The 9,064-nt window shown below is 37.8% G+C and overlaps 1 non-coding gene across 1 annotated transcript; it reads right to left on the bottom strand.

Annotated features, from left to right (window-relative positions):
- Positions 1-345: 345 nt before the first annotated feature.
- LOC121225599 (small nucleolar RNA R71) lies at positions 346-451 on the bottom strand. Its single transcript, XR_005923462.1, has one exon. It is a non-coding gene; the product is annotated as a small nucleolar RNA R71 (small nucleolar RNA).
- Positions 452-9,064: the final 8,613 nt, after the last annotated feature.

Genomic DNA, 9,064 nt, shown 5'->3' with positions numbered 1-9,064 from the left:
AGACCTACTCTAACAGGAACTGAATCGAGTATAGTTAGACCTGCTATTGCTGCAAATAATTTTGAACTGAAACCTAACACTATTCAAATGATACAACAGTTTGTTCAGTTTGATGGGTTGCAGGACGAGGATCCAAACACTCATTTAGCAAATTTTCTAGAATTCAGTGATATCTTTAAGATTAATGGTGTTTTTGACGATGCCATTCTCCTTCAGTTGTTTCCCTTTTCATTAAGGAATAAGGCTAAACAGTGGTTGAACTCGTTACCACGAGGGTCAATCACCACTTGGGAATAAATGATTGAAAAATTTTTGCTTAAATATTTTTCGCTGGCTAAGACGGCTAAATTAAGGAATGATATCTCTTCTTTTGTGCAGAGGATTTAGAAACACTTTATGATGCATAGGAGAGATACAAGGATCTATTGAGAAGGTGCCCTCATCATGGGTTACCTCTTTGGCTACAAGTTCAAACATTCTACAACAGTTTGAATCCCTCGACTAGACAAATCATTGACATAGCTTCCGGTGGAACCATCAATAATAAGACACCAGAAGAAGCTTATGAGTTCATAGTAGAGATGTCACTGAACAATTATCAGTGGCAAGTCATGAGGACAAAGCCAACGAAAGTAGCCGGTATTTTTTATGTCGATTCGGTTACTATGCTTTCCAATCAGGTAGAACTTTTGAATAGAAAAATTGATGGCTTACTTGGTTCTACACAAGTTCATCCAGTAATGCAGTGTGATGTGAGTGGAGGTGGAATGAGCAATTTAGAATATCCATCCTATGACCCTAACATGGAGAACGAGCAAATGAATTATATGGGAAGTAATCCTCGGCCTTAAAATAATCCTTATAGTAACACTTACAATGCAGGTTGGAGGAACCACTCAAATTTCTCATGGGGAGGCCAAAGCAATCAGAAACCACCACCCCCTTTAGGCTTCCAACAACAACCCTACCAGTAAGAAAAGAAAGCCGAACCTTGAGGAGATGATGACAAAGTTTATTTCAGTAGTGGAGACTCATTTTCAGAATACTGAAACTGCACTTAAAAATCAATAAGCATCAATCCAAGGGCTCGAGAATCAAATAGGATAGCTAGCTAAGATAATTTCAGAGAGACCACCGGGGAGTTTGCCTAGTAATACTGAACCCAATCCAAAAGAGCATGTGAAAGCAGTTACATTAAGGAGTGGAAAGGTGTTAGCTGAATCTGAAAAGAAGCCACCACCAGAAGCTGGCAAAAAAGAAGATGAGGGGGTAAAACCCGAAAACAATGAAAAATCGGTGTTGAGGGAATATAAACCACCAATCCCATACCTAGAAAAGTTGAAGAAAGACTGCATGGATGCACAATTCGGTAAATTTCTTGAACTTTTTAAACAGTTACATATTAACTTACCTTGTGTTGAAGCTATCTCACAGATCCCTACAAATGCAAAATTTTTGAAGGAGCTTCTAACAAATAAAAGGAAGTTTGAAGAATTGTCTACAGTGGAACTCAACGAGGAGTGCTCGGCCATACTCCAAAATAAACTACCAACCAAACTGAAAGATCGATGAAGTTTTACTATTCCTTCCTTAATTGGTAGTTTAAATGTTGAGAAGGCACTAGTTGATTTAAGTGCTAGTATTAATCTGATGCCCTACAAAATGTTCAAGCAACTTGGCTTTGGGGAACCAAAACCTACTAGGATGAGTATTCAACTAGTTGATAGATCTATTAAATAACTAGGGGTATTATAGAGGATGTACTTGTAAAAGTAGATAAATTCATATTCCTTGTTGATTTTGTTGTGCTTGACATGGATGAGGACATTGAGGTGCCTTTAATTTTAGGTCGCCTATTTTTAGCTACTGCTAGGGCTGTTATTGATGTAGGTGGCAGTAAACTTGTGCTTAGGGTAGGTGACGAAGAGATCATTTTTAAAATTTATGATGCCATGAGATTTTCTAGGGAACAGGATGAATCATGTTATTTTATTGATTCTATTGATCATGCTACTTAAGACTTTTTATAGGAAATCGTACATAAGGACATGTCAAAACTATGTCTTGCCCAAGGAGAGGAGGTAAATGATGATGATTTTGTGATAGGTAAGGTAAAAGCTGAACTAAATTCTAATGAGCCTTCACTGAGATAGAAGAGCTATGAGGGTATTGAGGTAAACAATGAATTAAAATTAAAACCCTCAGTTGAAAAACCTCCTAAATTAGAATTAAAGCAACTACCAAATCACTTAGAATATGTTTTTCTTGGAAATAATTCCACATTACCAGTGAATATTACTTCAGATTTATAGCCAACCGAAAAGGACGAGTTACTCCAAGGGTTGAAGGAGAACACAAGAGCCATAGCTTGGAAGATTTCTGACATAAGAAGGACCAGTCCTTCTTTTTGCACACATAAAATTTTAATTGAAGATGAATATAAATCTTGTGTGCAAGCTCAAAGGCGACTGAATCCTAACATGAAAGAAGTTGTAAAAGTCGAGGTAATTAAACTTCTAGATGCTGGAATCATTTATCCAATTTCTGACAGTTCTTGGGTGAGTCCTGTGCAGGTTGTTCCTAAGAAAGGAGGCATGACTATTGTGGCCAATGAGAAGAATGAATTAATTCCAATGCGAACGGTCACGGGATGGAGAGTTTGCATTGACTATAGGAAATTGAATGATGCCACAAGAAAAGACCACTTTCCCTTACCATTCATTGATCAAATGTTGGAAAGATTATCTGGGCATATGTATTATTGCTTCCTAGATGGACTCTCTGGCTATTTCTAAATCCCAATAGCTCCTGAGAACCAAGAGAAAATGACATTTACATGTCCATACGGTACGTTTTCTTATCGATGAATGCCTTTTGGATTATTTAATGCTCCTGCTACTTTTTTTCAATGCATGTTGGCCATTTTTGATAAAATCGTGGAAGACATTATGGAGGTATTTATGGATGACTTATCGTTATTTGTAACTCTTTCCATCTATGCCTTAAAATTTTAAAATGAGTTTTAATGATATGTGAGGAAACAAACATTGTGCTTAACTGGGAAAAATGTCACTTCATGGTTCGTGAAGGGATTGTGTTAGGCCATAAAATTTCTTGTAAGGGAATAAATGTTGACAAAGCAAAAGTTGAAACTATTGAGAAATTACCTCCCCCTAGTTCAGTTAAGGCTATTCGAAGCTTTTTAGGCAATGCTAGGTTTTATAGAAGATTTATTAAAGATTTTTCTAAAATAGCTAAGCCTTTAACGAATTTACAAGAAAAAATGTGCCTTTCAATTTCAGTTAGGAATGTTTCGAAGCAGTTAATACTCTTAAAGACAAATTAATTAATGCTCCAATTGTAGTTGCACGTGATTGAAATTTACCCTTTGAACTAATATGTGATTGAAGTGATTTTGCAGTGGGCGCGGTTCTTGAACAGCGGAAAGACAAGCATTTTCAACCAATCTATTATGCTAGCAAAACATTGACAGCCACACAAGAAAATTATACGACAACTGAGAAAGAATTCTTGGTTGTGGTTTTTGCATTCGATAAATTTAGACCATATTTAATATTATCTAAAGTTGTCGTTTACACTGACCATTCTGATCTTTGATACCTCCTCACTAAAATAGATTCAAAACCTCGACTAATAAGATGGATTTTATTGTTGCAAGAATTAGATTTAGAAATTCAAGATAAGAAGAGAGCAGAAAATCTCGCAGCAGATCATCTATCCAGACTAGAAAACCTACATCTCAAGGAGCTTGATGAACATGAGATAAATGACTCGTTTCTAGAAGAACAACTCTTTGCTATATCTGACTCTGAGGAACCTTGGTTCGCAGACATTGTGAATTATTTAGCTGCTAGCGTCACACCAAATGGGTTGACACATTAGCAGAAGAAACATTTCTTTACTGATGTGAAAGACTACTTTTGGGAATGTCATTTTCTTTTTCGGATATGTGCAGATCAAGTCATTAGAAGATGCGTTACAAAGCTAGAAGCAACTAAAATCTTGGAACATTGCCACTCAAGACCGACTAGAGAACATTACAGTGGGACTAGGACCGCACATAAAACACTCGAATCAGGTTTTTATTAGCCCACTCTATTCAAAGATGCTAACAAGTATGTTACTTCTTGTGATAAATGCCAATGAACAGGTAATATCTCTAAGTGTGACGGAATGCCTCAAACGTACATGCTTTCATGCAAAATATTTGATATATGGGGTATTGACTTCATGGGTCCATTCCCTAGCTCATTTGGGAATAAGTATATCTTAGTAGTCGTTGATTATATGTCCAAATGGGTGGAAGCCCAAGCCTTACCTACTAATGATGCTAGAGTGGTGGTGAAGTTCCTCAAGCAACTATTCTTTCAATTTGGAACACCTAGAACAATTATCAGTGATAGGGGTATGCACTTTTGTAATACTCAATTTGATAAAACCCTTAAGAAATATGGAGTTTACCATAGAACAGCCACCCCTTACCATCCTCAAACCTGTGGACAAGTCAAATTCACAAACCGAGAACTTAAACGTATCCTAGAAAAGACTGTAGAGTCAAATAGGAAGGATTGGGCAAAGAAAATAGATAATGCCTTATGGGCCTATAGAACTGCATTTCAAACCCCATTAGGAACATCCCCTTACAGACTTATTTATGGGAAGAGTTTTCATTTACCATTCGAATTAGAACATAAAGGATTTTGGGTTATAAAATTCCTAAACTTTGATCCTAAACTCACAGGTGAAAAAAGATTGATGCAGCTGAACGAGTTAGATGAATGGTGAGTTAACGCATATGAGAACTCATAACTATATAAAGAAGCCACAAAGCGCCGCCATGATGCTCGTTTAAAGCAACACAAGCAATTTGAAGCTGGAGACCTTGTCCTACTATATAAATCAAGGCTCAAATTGTTTCCTGGGAAGCTTAAATCACGATGGTCAGGTCTGTTCGTAGTCCAAACAGTCTTTCCATATGGCATAGCAGAGGTAAGTCACCCAACCCAAAACACTTTCAAGGTAAATGGACATCGTCTTAAACTTTATAATGGTGAGGATTTTAAAGACAATGGAGAGGAGATACAGCTCCGCAAATCTACCTAAACATACCCATAAGGTAAAGTCGAGCTTAAACTCTAAGTAAGTGCTTCACGGGAGGCAACCCGAGCACTAACCCCACTAAATAACTTTAATTCATTTTTTTCCAATTTTTATAATCTAACTACAGGTATTTCGACACACACAGCCTGGCACACAGACCTATCCTAGGTCGTGTACTCACCACGGGTATGAAACACAGGCGTGGCCATGGACGTGCTAAAATAGGACAAGAATTTTTTCCAAGATAGAATGACACACGGGCTGCGATAAATAGCCATGGCTGTGTGCACCACACAGTTCGGGCCATGGACATGTCCCAGACCATGGTGAAACTGCACTTCAATTCCTCGAATAAATCAGCAGAGACATGGCATACGTTAAAGGCCATGCTAGGCAACCGTGGACACCACACAGTCATTAACACTGGCATGTTGGAGGTGTGTGGGAACTTGTTCAAAGATCGAAACATTCAACAAGTCAGAATAAAACACGGGCCGAAGCCACGGCCTTGCCCGAAAGCCGTGTACAATATTGATTACCAGACACGGGTGAGGTGTACCTAACACGGGCGTGGGAGAAATGAATGAACGTGCACACGGCCATACGACGCTGCCGTGTGGGTCACACGGCTTATAAACACGGGCGTGTCAAAAGGACCATGTGTGACACTGACTAAGATTTCATGAAAAACACGGGCTAAGAACACACCACACAGGCATGGACCACACTGTGTGGTCCAAAATAAGGCTTACACGACCGTGGCCCCTATTTACCCTGTCCTCTAACCCTAATTTTTTCCCCTTCCCTATTTAAAACTGATAAAATGTAATTTATACATATTTTTACCCCATGCCTAACGCATTTATGGATGGTTTCTCCTTAGATTTGGTGAATTCGATGCTCCTAATCCTTTAATTTCATGTTTTATACTTAGGAGAGCATAGAAGAGTAAAAAGAGTGAGAAACGGGCAGAAAACGGAGAAAATGGACCCACATGGTAAAACAACATGGCCTAGACTTCCTCATACAGGCATGTCACACGGCTGTGTCAATTTGGTAGGATCGAAGCACGACTTACATGAGTGGATCACACGCCCGTGCCCATTTAACAGCCTTGACCACGACCTTCAGTAATCGCACACAGGCGTGTCCCTACCGAACCCAAGTTTAGTCCAATTCGGAAAAGGCCAATTTTGAGGGCTTTTAGGCATTCCAAAGCCTATTTAAACACTTGAGGAGACACTTAGGGAGGGAGATGCAGAGTAGGAAGCAAGGAATTACTCAAGGAAAGGCGATTAATCCATCTCAAGAGCTGGATTCATCATCAAGACTGGAGATCTCCCTTCAAGTTCCTTTAGGAGTTTTGGGTTTTCTTTTGTTTTGTTTTCTTTATGCTTTTGAGATATTTTCTTTCATAAGTATGAACTAAACCCCTAAATACCTAGGGGGAATGAAACCTAAGATAGATCTTATTATTATTATCTGAATTGTACGATAAATATTTGACTTGTTCTTAATTATGTGTTCTTAATTCTTGTTTTAATATTCGAGGTTTTTGATTCAAGTTAAGCTCTTATTCAGATGAGGAATAAACCCTGTCTAAGAGTAAATTTGTCATAATTAAGCAGAGTTGATTGCGCGCCTAGTGATAGGGTGACAAGATTTTACTGGATTAGGGTGAAACCTAATAAGCGAATCCATAGATCGAGTTAATGCAATTCTAGGGTGTTAATTAGAAAGTGATTTCAATTACTCAACCTAGGGTTAGACGTTATTAGTCTCGAGAGAGATAATAATATAACTTAGGGATTTCTATGGATCAAGTCAAATGAATAAATCGTCTGATTCAGAGTCAAATAACAAGTGAAGTCTAGGTGGATTTGTCCTTAGGTATTTTCTCAATCAATCGAATTTTCCAAAAAGTATTTTCCCAAGTTTTTCTTTCTATACATTCTTAGTTAGTAATTAGTTTAGACAACCAAACCTCTTAAATCTTAGGCTAGATAATAAAAAGGAAGTAAATACTAGTACTCATTGTAACACCCCGTACCCGAGACCGTTGCCGGAGTCGGACACGAGGGGTTCACAGACTAAATTCGCTTACTATCGCAGTCCATTTTAAAATTTTCCAGGCAGTTGGCTAACTGCGACACTGTCACCTTAAAAATCATATCTTGAGTTTCACAACTCGAAAATAAGTTTCGTAATTTTTCCCTGAAACTAGACTCATATGCCCATCTACATATTTTTTTCTAGAATTTTTGGTCCGGCCAATTAGTACAGTTTATTAGTCAAAGTCTCCCATGTTACAGGGATCGACTACACTGACCTTTGCGCATTACGACTTGGATATCTCCCTGCACAGAGCTTCAATACTGATGCCGTTTGTTTCTATAGAAACTAGACTCATAGAGGAATCTATAAATATATAGAATGACTCCTAATTATCTCTGGTTAATTTATAATGAATTTCCAAATTCGGAACAGGGAATCCAGAAACTGTTCTGGCCCTGTCTCACGAGAACCTGAATATCTCTTAACATACTGTCCATATGATCGTTTTGTTACTTTCCTAAGAAAATAGATTCATCAAGGTTAATTTACATAATTTATTCATTATTTAATTCCAATCCTACTATTTTAGTGATTTTCCAAATCTACATCACTGCTGCTGCCAGCATCTGCCTTTAAGGTAGACTTTACCTATTTCATAGTTTCCATGATTCAACTAGCCCTTTTAGCATAAATAGCACAAATTATGATAGTGATTAACCATTCCATACCAAATGATTATAACATTATGCTCAAACATATATAAGTCATTTTCGCATGGCTATATACATTAACCAAAATATTCTTCCGCCACTAGTCTATTTTATACATGCCATAAGATAATCCAAAACATAGCAGTACCAAACAGTGGATAGTGATAGTGTGACTAGTTGCTGATGATCCCCGAGCCTGTAGCTTCGCAATGAGATCTATAAAACAGAGGAAACAGAGTAAACGGAGTAAGCATTACAATGCTTAGTAAGTTTTAAGCAGTGTCAACAGATAACAATCAAATTATAACATAGTTGTTCGTATTTTTATTTCACTCTTCCTTCGGGCATACCATCCCTTTACCGAATATGCACATCTCATCATATACAATAGGCAGATAAACTTTCACATAAAAGTGAGCTCATGTGACATAGATATATCGTATGATTTCACATCACCTCTCACACTGATCCGATGTCACATAATCATAGGAATAGTCTCATAGATTGCTCTCATATGCATCACATAACTACCTTATGATTTAGTGCAAATCAAGCTCACATATAAACTTGGAGTACATACCTGTTTAACCTTTCGTATTGAATATATTTATAGGCAATTCTTATTACGAAGTCTTACCCAGACATAATCTCCACACGAAGTTATCGGGTCTTACCCGGACAAAATTCCCACACGTAGTCATCGGGTCTTTAGGATATAGTACGAGCACGAAGCTTACGGACATTAATCAGTGATAATATTCTCGCATAAAGCCTGCGGGGTTTTAACCCGGATATAGTACTGACACAAATGCCCTTCGGGACTTATCACATTTATGCACTTTCACATCCATCACGTTGGCCACTCGGCCCTGTCACATATATACACTTTCACATTCATCACATCGGCCATTAGGCCTTACCACATATATACACTTTCACATTCATCACATCAGCCATTAGGCCTTATTACATATATACACTTTCACATTCATCACATCGGCTATTAGGCCTTATCACATATATACACTTTCACATTCATCACATCGCCTATTAGGCCTTATCACATATATACACTTTCACATTCATCACATCGGCTATTAGGCCTTATCACATATATACACTTTCACATTCATCACATCTGCTATTAGGCCTTATCACACATATACACTTTCACATTC

This window comes from Gossypium hirsutum, chromosome A03 (genome assembly GCF_007990345.1).
Source record: "Gossypium hirsutum isolate 1008001.06 chromosome A03, Gossypium_hirsutum_v2.1, whole genome shotgun sequence".
Classification (NCBI taxonomy): Eukaryota; Viridiplantae; Streptophyta; class Magnoliopsida; order Malvales; family Malvaceae; genus Gossypium; species Gossypium hirsutum.
The sequence above is the reverse complement of the archived record's forward strand: the minus strand, read 5'-3'. Positions and strand labels throughout refer to the sequence as shown.